Source organism: Dermacentor andersoni, chromosome 3 (assembly GCF_023375885.2).
Source record: "Dermacentor andersoni chromosome 3, qqDerAnde1_hic_scaffold, whole genome shotgun sequence".
In the NCBI taxonomy this organism is placed as follows: domain Eukaryota; kingdom Metazoa; phylum Arthropoda; class Arachnida; order Ixodida; family Ixodidae; genus Dermacentor; species Dermacentor andersoni.
The window spans coordinates 171,400,558-171,408,717 of record NC_092816.1 but is presented as its reverse complement, the minus strand read 5'-3'; the positions used below and the strand labels follow the sequence as shown (position 1 = coordinate 171,408,717).

Below are 8,160 nucleotides of genomic sequence, written 5' to 3'. Positions count from 1 at the left end.
GATTGAATAATTCTCTCCGTGCGGAAACAAGGGCGTCCTTGTCGACAGGCTCGAAGTGGCTAGACAATGTCGGTGGCACTGTAGTGCTAGCCTGTCACATAGCTTCCTTGAAGGAGCTCGTCGCCATGCACAGCTCAACTGTGCAGTCTGTGAGTTCTTTCACATAATCTGTAAGAAATTGAGCTAATGTATGTTGAAATTTGTAATGCACCGTCCAGTACCATATGTGCAAGCCTTCTTGATAGGAGCAGCAGGCACTTTCGTGGACTTCGGATACTTCACCAGGTACCTTTGCTGGCCTTTGGCAGTGGCATGTTCATGTGCACTATTTTCATTGTAGTGCAGCACTGCAAGGCGAGTCCTGAAAAAGAAACATGCAGTTGGCAAACGCATCACAACTTGCTGAACTAGCATTTACGTACAGGCCAGTATTTACCTTGCAACCATGCTTTGGTAGTGGAAATGTGTTGCTTTAGGAGCAAACCGGATTGTTATACTGTGGTATGCCTCAACTGCAAATGTCTGTACCGATGTAGACAACTTTGGAATGTCCTTCAAGAGAGCCTTGTTGAGGATAATGCTCTTAATCTTTTTGTGTGCTGGAGAGCCTGTGGTAATTTGCGCAGTAAACTTAGTAATAATCTTTTCTGTAACAAAAGCGTGCAGACAGTAGCACCTTCGTTGAGCCATTTCTTTTTTTACTGCAGATCGTGTTGGCACTTTCACTACAGGGGGTCATCGTGGCAGGGCACATCAGCAATATGACGTGCCAGTGAACACCACTTTGGCAAAATCAAATCTGGTCTGCCTTCGCTTGATACTGCACACCAGTATGCATGGTTAATAATGCCTTTTATCCAAAACTGAATGTCGTTATATTTTTTTAGCTTCCCAGCGGCAGTGAGCTTCTTCTTTAGCGCTGCATGAAATACAGAGAAAAGTGTGAAACAAGCAGGTGAACACTGAAACTGATATGTTCTCTGACGAATAAGTTCTTTTGTAATGATTTGTGTCAGAAATCTTACATTAAGCAACGTGCCAACAGTCATAGTTGTGATCAAACGTTCCCTCTTTAGCAGCAAACGCCTTAATTTGGGAATGTCGGTCAGTCACCATGACACCAATCACCATGCCATTTGCTTCAAAAATGGTGAGAGACCTTTAGGCTCTCGAGCTCCATGTTGCTGCTGCCCTTTGTTTCGCTAGACTGAAAAATTTGAAAAAAAACAGTGAATGACTGCACCGATTCACCTCAGTGAACTGTCGAATGAACAAAATACTCATTTCAGTACAAAACGTTTCAACTGCAATAAACATTTCATCCAGAAATATGTAATTTCTTGCACTAAGCTGTTGACGCCTGTCTCCCCAGAACTGCTTCCTATTTAGTTCTGAAGAGTGGTTATGCTTGGTAGCTTCAGCAGCAGCTCCCTCTTTCCAGGCTCATAGACCTTTGTAGACGGGTGGCGCAGTATGACGCAGTGTTGCACATCTTCAGTTCATACTGGGTTCTTGTGTCGGAAGTTCACAATTTGGTCCCATAAGAACACCGAAATATGCTTATCTTCTGCCTGTTCGTGAATGTACTCTAGGTCACCAAAATGGCAGCCATTTTTCATTTTCTCAAGTTCCTTTTTGTAGCCATCACTGTATGTTGAAGCCGTTCTATCTACTTTTTCAAGTCTCTTTCTTTGCACTTGCACTTTGCCCTTTCTGTCGCAAACAGGCTAGACACTCCTGCATCTACCTGGGCCACTTGATGGGAGACCCCTGCATCACTGCAAACTGGAGCTTCACCGAATCCCCTTTCAATTTTGGCCACGCTTGTTGCTCCTTTTCTGGAAAAGAATTAGTTTCATCTTATGTTATTGACGAGCTGACCACCTGATGGTTGTCCTCTGGCGTTTCTTCAGCACCAATGTTTCCCTGGCGTCTTTTTCACTTTCTTGCCGGCTCATTTCCTATACCTTGAGCAGGCACAAAGATCTCTTCCAGACGCTCTCAGTAGCCCTCTCCTTCAATGGCTGTGGCCTCATGTACGAAGGATAATCGCTGGTCACATTTTTCGATACATTTCACAGTGCTCATCTTTTTCTTTGCAATGACTTACAGGGTAAGGGCACTCTAACCTTTCGAGATAGCATATCAGCTTTGCCAATCTGTTGCAGTGGTGTACTTACTGAGGTAGCACACATGTTTTCACTGCATTCATTCACTGCATAAATGGCCAGTGCAGTTACTGACATTGCATGTTGCTTGCCCCCGCAGGGGCGTCTGCGTCAGCAGGCGTTTGGTGTGTTGCGACACCACGGACCCGAGCACACGAGGGTTGGACCCTCCCGCGTGTAGCCGTGCGCGGCTTAGCCGTGTCCGGGGAAAAGGGGATCCTGGGGGTTGAGCCAATGCCGGGTGTTTGGACCTTTACGGCCCCTCGGCGGCGGCAACACACCCCTTTGGCCTCGGCTTCACGTAGACGGCACCCCCGGACTGACCCACCCGGGGGAAATCGGTAGTTGCCTTTTCCTGTCTCTCACTCTCCCTCCAACCTTCGTCTTTCTCTTACTTTTTCATCTTTCCTGTCTCCTCCTAGCTTCCGTTTACTTCCAATTTTCCAGGCAGCAAGGGTTAACCTTGTGTGAATAACCAACCTAGGTTATCTCATATTTGGTTATAGTGATAACGTACAGCTGGCGTTTGCAGGACCTGTTCTTACAGTCCCTGTAGCGTCCCCTTGTAGGACTCCACGGTGGGTGGCTGGCGTTATTGCCGAAAATTCAATCCCTTTATGGCAACCTCTTTCCCTCGGCTTCCTGATCGCCCTCACAAAAGAGGGCGCACCGATGAAGTTTTTCAGTTCCTTGGACGTCAAAGACCAAACTTCCCACGTTACCATGTCATCCACTCAGAACAATCCAACAAACAAGTACGAAACATTTCCCCTTTTCTAGTTTCCAGGTCCTTAACTGATATCCTTGGCCCAGGCTACAAGGTATCAAGGCTGGCAAGTGGTGATCTCTTGTTAGAGCTCCATGATCAGAAACAGTACGAAAAGTTGCCCAGTATAGTATCATTTGGAGATGTTCCACTAACAGTAACTCCACACCGCACTCTCAACACCACCCGCGGCGTTGTCTCGGATGACGATTTGCTCCAACTAACAGAGGCTGAGCTCCTGGAGGGCTTCAGTGATCAGAATGTCGTCAATGTGAGAAGAATTAAGATAAGAAGGGATGGAAAAGAAATTCAAACAAAGCACCTGATACTCACATTCGGTTCAAGTATTCTGCCCGAGTCTGTAGAGGCCGGGTACATCAAGCTCCGTGTCAGGCCATATGTGCCAAATCCCCTAAGATGCTTCAAATGCCAGCGTTTTGGCCACAGCTCGCAGAGCTGCCGAGGCCGCCAAACATGCGCCAAATGCAGTGCCCTTGAACACGCCACTGAAGCTTGTGCAAACACTCTGCACTGTGTAAACTGTGACGGGGAGCACGCCGCGTACTCGCGGTCGTGCCCATCGTGGAAAAAAGAAAAGGAAATTGTAACAATAAAAGTAAAGGAAAATATTAGTTTCAAGGAGGCACGTAGGCGGGTATCGTACCTGCCCAGGAAAACCTTTGCCGATGTGGCGCGTCAGGGGGCAGCGTCACAACGGCCTCCGGCGGCTGTCCGACCCACAGTCAGTGAGTCGCCAGTCACGCCATCTGCCCCCACGGTGGTTGCAGCTAGCGCTGCTCCGCCAACAGAGCAGACGGAGCCATCGACCCCGAAGGTGGGCGCAGCCGAGGCTGCCCCAACCTCCGAGGCCCCCTCCAGCGCTGGCAACGGCCAGCGCAGCCAAATCCCTCAGGGAGCCCCATCGACCTCCGGGCTGGGGGGCGCAGGGGTCTTGCCCTCCGGGGCAGGACTCTGTCAGAAAACATCTCGCTCGCAAGAGCGCTTGTCCGGCGTCTCACAGGAGGCAATGGACACTACACCTGTCCTCAAGGCGCACCAAGCGCCTAAGGAGCGCCGAGGTTCGCTCGAGCGCTTCAGAAAGAGCAAAACCCCTATTACAGGGCCTCGAAAGGGCTCTGTAATGTAAGACATCCCTTCCGTTTCCGTAAACACAGCACCAATTTAATTTAAAATATGGATACACAAATCATTCAATGGAATGTCAGAGGTCTTCTTAGGAACCTCGATGATGTGCAAGAGATTATACACAAACACAATCCAAAGGTGCTGTGTCTACAGGAAACACACCTAAAATCACAACATACAAACTTTCTCCGACAGCATGTTACTTTTCGCAAAGATCGCGATGATGCAATCGCATCATCGGGAGGTGTTGCAATTGTAATCCAGAAGAGCATAGCATGTCAACATTTACAGCTACGAACGGCCCTTGAGGCAGTGGCGGTACGAATTGTTTTGCTAAACAAACTTATCACTATTTGTTCGATTTATATACCCCCACACTACAAACTAAGCAAACATGAATTTCAGTCCTTCATAGATGAATTGCCAGAACCTTACGTTGTACTTGGAGATTTCAATGCGCACAACAGCCTGTGGGGCGACTCTCGTATAGATGCGCGAGGTCGTCTTGTTGAACAGTTCCTCTTCTCTTCTGGTGCATGCCTGCTGAATAAGAAGGCACCCACATATTATTCTCTCGCCAACAGAACATTTTCATCAATTGACCTCAGCCTAGTTTCCCCGTGTATACTGCCTGAACTCGAATGGGAAGTTATGAACAATCCATACGGGAGCGACCACTTCCCCATATTGATAAGAACATCTAAAGAAAACGAATGTCCCCCACAAGCTCCTAGGTGGAAGATAGACACAGCCGACTGGCAGAAATTTCGAGCTCTCTCTAGCATCTCATGGGCTGACCTGTCTTCTTTAGAAATCGATGCTGCTGTGGAGTACTTCACAGCCTTTTTAATAGATGCGGCATCTAAATGCATACGTGAATTAAGCGGCTCGGCATGCAAACGGCATGTCCCGTGGTGGAACAATGAATGCAGAATCGCACGTAGGAATCAGAACAAAGCGTGGGAGATGCTACGCGCTTCTCCCACTGCAGAAAATCTTGTCAACTTTAAAAAAGTGAAATCCCAAGGTAGGAGAACCCGCCGACAGGCCAGAAGAGAAAGCTGGCAAAAGTATCTAGCGAGTATTAACTCGTTTAGGGATGAGGCCAAAGCCTGGAACAGAGTTAATAGGATTAGAGGTAGGCAAACATACTCAGTCCCCCTGGTAAACACACAGGGCGATACGCTGCAAGACCAGGCCAACTCACTCGGGGAGCACTTTGAGAGTGTATCAAGCTCAAATCATTATTCGCAATCCTTCCTAAAATATAAACAAATAGAAGAATGCAAGCCACTCATCAATAAATGCCGACAGAATGAACCGTACAATTGCCCTTTTAGTGCTGCCGAGTTGAAAGCTGCCTTGAGCGCATGCAAGAGTTCCGCACCAGGATCTGATAGAATCATGTATGAAATGCTCAAAAACTTACACAATGACACGCAACTCACACTACTCACACTTTTCAACACCATCTGGGATGCAGGGTACCTTCCAACCGCGTGGAAGGAAGCCATTATAGTCCCTGTTTTGAAACAAGGCAAAGACCCTTCCTCAGTGGCAAGTTACCGCCCGATAGCCCTCACAAGTTGCATTTGTAAGGTGTTCGAAAAAATGATAAATCGGCGACTCATTCATTTCCTTGAACAGAGCAAAATGCTTGATCCTTATCAGTGCGGCTTCCGAGAAGGGCGCTCCACAACCGATCATCTCGTGCGTGTCGAAGGGAATATCCGGGACGCATTTATACGTAAACAGTTCTTCCTATCGATATTTCTCGATATGGAAAAGGCGTATGACACAACGTGGCGTTACGGAATCTTAGGAGACCTGTCAGAAATGGGCATCCACGGTAATATGTTTAATATAATAAAAAGCTACCTGTCAAATCGTACCTTCCGGGTAAAAGTCGGCAATGCACTCTCACGTCCTTTTACGCAAGAAACGGGTGTACCCCAAGGAGGCGTGCTCAGCTGCACGCTATTTATCGTGAAGATGAACACGCTTCGTGCTTCACTACCACCCGCCATCTTTTACTCTGTCTACGTGGACGACATTCAAATAGCTTTCAAATCTTGTAACCTCGCAGTCTGCGAGAGACAGGTACAGCATGGCCTGAACAAAGTGTCAATGTGGGCAGACAAGAATGGGTTTAATATCAATCCTAACAAAAGCTCTTGTGTTCTTTTTACAAGAAAGAGAGGACTTATCCCAGATCCTTGCATAGAACTGGGTGGACAACAAATACCTGTAAACAAAGAACACAAATTTCTAGGTGTCATACTTGACTACAGACTCACCTTCGTCCCCCACATTAAACATCTCAAAGAAAAGTGTCTAAAAACAATGAACATAATCAAACTTCTATCCCAGACTACGTGGGGTAGTGACAGGAAATGCTTAATGAATCTCTATAAAAGCCTCATTCGATCACGACTAGACTATGGCGCCGTGATTTACCACTCTGCCGCCCCGAGCGCACTAAGGATGCTAGACCCAGTCCACCATCTAGGAATCCGACTGGCCACTGGCGCTTTCAGAACGAGTCCCATACAAAGTTTATATGTAGAATCAAATGAGTGGTCACTTCATCTGCAGAGAACATTCATCAGCCATACATATTTTCTGAAAGTCCACTCAAACCCCCAACATCCCTGTTTCAGTACCATTAATGACATGACATGTGCTACACTCTTTCGCAATCGTACGTCCGTAGGACAGCCTTTCTCGCTGCGTGTGAGGGAGCTTAGCGAAGAAATGCACGTTCCACTCCTCGAGCTTCGCCTAATGCATCCAGCCAAGCTGCTACCTCCTTGGGAGTGGCAGCTCATACAATGTGATATATCATTCGTGGAAGTCACAAAGCATGCCCCAGAGATTGAAATAAAGATGCATTTCCGGGAACTCCAGCACAAATACTCCTGCACGGAGTTCTACACAGACGCATCAAAGTCACACGACAGGGTATCCTATGCAGCCGTCGGTCCATCCTTCTCGGAATCCGACGCACTGCACCCGGAAACTAGCATCTTTACGGCTGAGGCGTACGCACTGCTGTCGGCCGTAAAGCATATAAATAAATCACAACTCCAGAAATCAATTATATATACGGACTCCCTGAGTGTTGTGAAGGCCTTGATGTCTTTCTGTATTCAGAAAAATCCAGTATTTAATGAGCTCTACTCCGCACTGTGCAAAGCATATATATCTAACCAACATGTGATCATATGCTGGGTGCCTGGACATAGGGGCATCGAGGGAAACGTTCTAGCCGACCAGATGGCCACATCAATCTCATTGCATGCAGTTAATCCTACTGCTTCGGTCCCTGTCACAGACCTGAAGCCTTTCTTAAGAAGGAAACTACGAAGCCACTGGCAACGCATGTGGGACGAAGAAATAAATAATAAACTGCATGTAATAAAGCCACAATTAGGTTTCTGGCCTCTTGTAACAAAATGCCGCCGGACAGATGTGCTATTCTGCCGCCTAAGAATAGGACACACTTTTGGCACACATAACTTTTTACTCACGGGAAACGAGCCTCCAACCTGTGGTAGATGCGGGGAGAGGCTGACCGTCCTCCACGTCCTACTGGAGTGTCGGGAAGCCGAACCCGAAAGAAAAAAACATTTTCTCTTAGCATACAGGCACCAGATCCCCCTTCATCCTGTTATGTTACTTGGTCCAGAACCACTCTTTGACACCAATGCCGTCTTAGGTTTTTTGAAAGATGTTGTGTTGCATGTTATTAGCCCCACACGTTCGTAGCGCTCCCTCTCTTCTGAGGATGTCGCTGCGATAATTATTTTTAATAAGCACATGCCTCTAGGCCCTTGTGGTTCAAGGGCTCTGGCGAGGCTGTAGTGCTGTAAGCAATTTAACGTCTCGCATATTTTTAACAGTGCATCATTCTTTTACGATGGATTTTAATCTTCAGTCTTCGTCATTAATCATCGCCATAATTTTATAGCACGTAGATTTTACGCACTTTACAGCGACTATTTTTAGGCCACTTTACAGCCAAGTCACATCTTCCATAATACATCGTTACCACTACCATTTGTCATGGCGCTCTTTGGC

General features: G+C 47.1%; 1 long non-coding RNA gene across 1 annotated transcript; it reads right to left on the bottom strand.

The window, feature by feature from the left end:
- Nucleotides 1–3,480: 3,480 nt before the first annotated feature.
- Nucleotides 3,481–7,682, bottom strand: LOC140216472 (uncharacterized). The gene is made up of 3 exons (XR_011893156.1): nt 7,611–7,682; nt 4,516–4,620; nt 3,481–3,906 (listed from the first exon to the last, which is right to left on the bottom strand). It is a non-coding gene; the product is annotated as an uncharacterized lncRNA (long non-coding RNA).
- Nucleotides 7,683–8,160: the final 478 nt, after the last annotated feature.